Below are 1386 nucleotides of genomic sequence, written 5' to 3'. Positions count from 1 at the left end.
TTGCTCAAGGAACAGCAGCCTCAAAATTATTTATTTCATGTTTTTATAGATGCTGGGAAGGAGGAATAGGACAACATGGGCATAGACGGGGTTAGCTGCTGGTTGTGTTACATCTTCAAGTCTATCATATAGGGGGTGGCCAGTTAGCTCAGTTGGTTAAAACGTGCTGCTGATAGCACCAAGGTTGCTGGTTCAATCCCTGCATGAGCCACTGTGAGCTGCACCCTCCTGAAAAAACAAAGGTCTCTCATATAGTAAGTAATCAACTATGCCTCTTCAAGAGCAAAAAAATACAGAACTCATTGAATTACTATAGGTTGGCTTCTTATTTGAACTCAGAATGTACTACCAAGTAACAAGTTGTTGCTGAAAAGGTACAAATTTATAAGACATAAAAATAATTTAATGTTCCCTATAAAATTCTTTAGGACTTCACTGGGAGCTTCCAGTGTATTTGTTTAATTCAATTCAGCAAATAATTATTGCCTATTTTATGCCAGGCACTGTGTGAGGTGCTGGAAAGGCAGATAAATAGCGTATTGTCTCTGCTCTCAACATGCTCAAAATCTATGTGAGGAAGACAGAAATATAAATGACTAACTATATTACTGTGCAATAAGTACTACACTAGAGGCATAAGGAGACCAGCATGGGAATAAGCAGGGGAAGGGATGATCTAGCTTCTGGCTGTCAGAGGGAAAAGGTCAGAGTTGGGGAGGGGGAGGGTTCTGTAGCTAAGGTGGACCTTGAAAAGCCATTGGAGATATAAAGCTGGAAAAAAGCATGATTAGATCAGCTTTCTCGAAAAAGCACTGAGGCAGGCAAAGAAGGCAGTCAAACTAGTTAAGAGGTTCTTAAAATCAGTCAACAGCTATTAAAAGAGACAAAATAAAATGTGGAGTTGGGGACAGAGGAGGGATTTTTTTCCAGGTGACCTCAGGAGATAGAGATAATGAAAGCTCAGCACTCAAACAAGAAGTTTATAAAGGACAACCACTTATTCACACATATGAAAAGCGAATTATTTTCCAGTTCCTATCACATGTTGTGGTAGCTATGCTGATAACCGTTCCCTCTAACTAAGAAAGAAACCAAGAAGTTCTTTCTCAGGACTAGTCAAGCAGCTGTTAGGGACAAGACAGGAGTCCTGTCATAGGGAGACTCACATTCCCAATTGAAACAGAGCCACTGAATTATTCTTCATGGAAATCCTTATTTGAAATAGCTGCCCTCCTGGCATGAGTGAGAGAAACTTCAGTTTGCATTAAACTAACATGTCTTCACATCATGATACATTTCTGAGACTCACATTATCACACATGTGCTATGCAAAACACTGAAAAAACAGGTAGAAAATCCAATGTTAGAGCTCCATGATCAGTGCTG

Source organism: Hipposideros armiger, unplaced genomic scaffold (assembly GCF_001890085.2).
Source record: "Hipposideros armiger isolate ML-2016 unplaced genomic scaffold, ASM189008v1 scaffold_821, whole genome shotgun sequence".
Taxonomy (NCBI): domain Eukaryota; kingdom Metazoa; phylum Chordata; class Mammalia; order Chiroptera; family Hipposideridae; genus Hipposideros; species Hipposideros armiger.
This window is presented reverse-complemented; position numbering follows the sequence as displayed.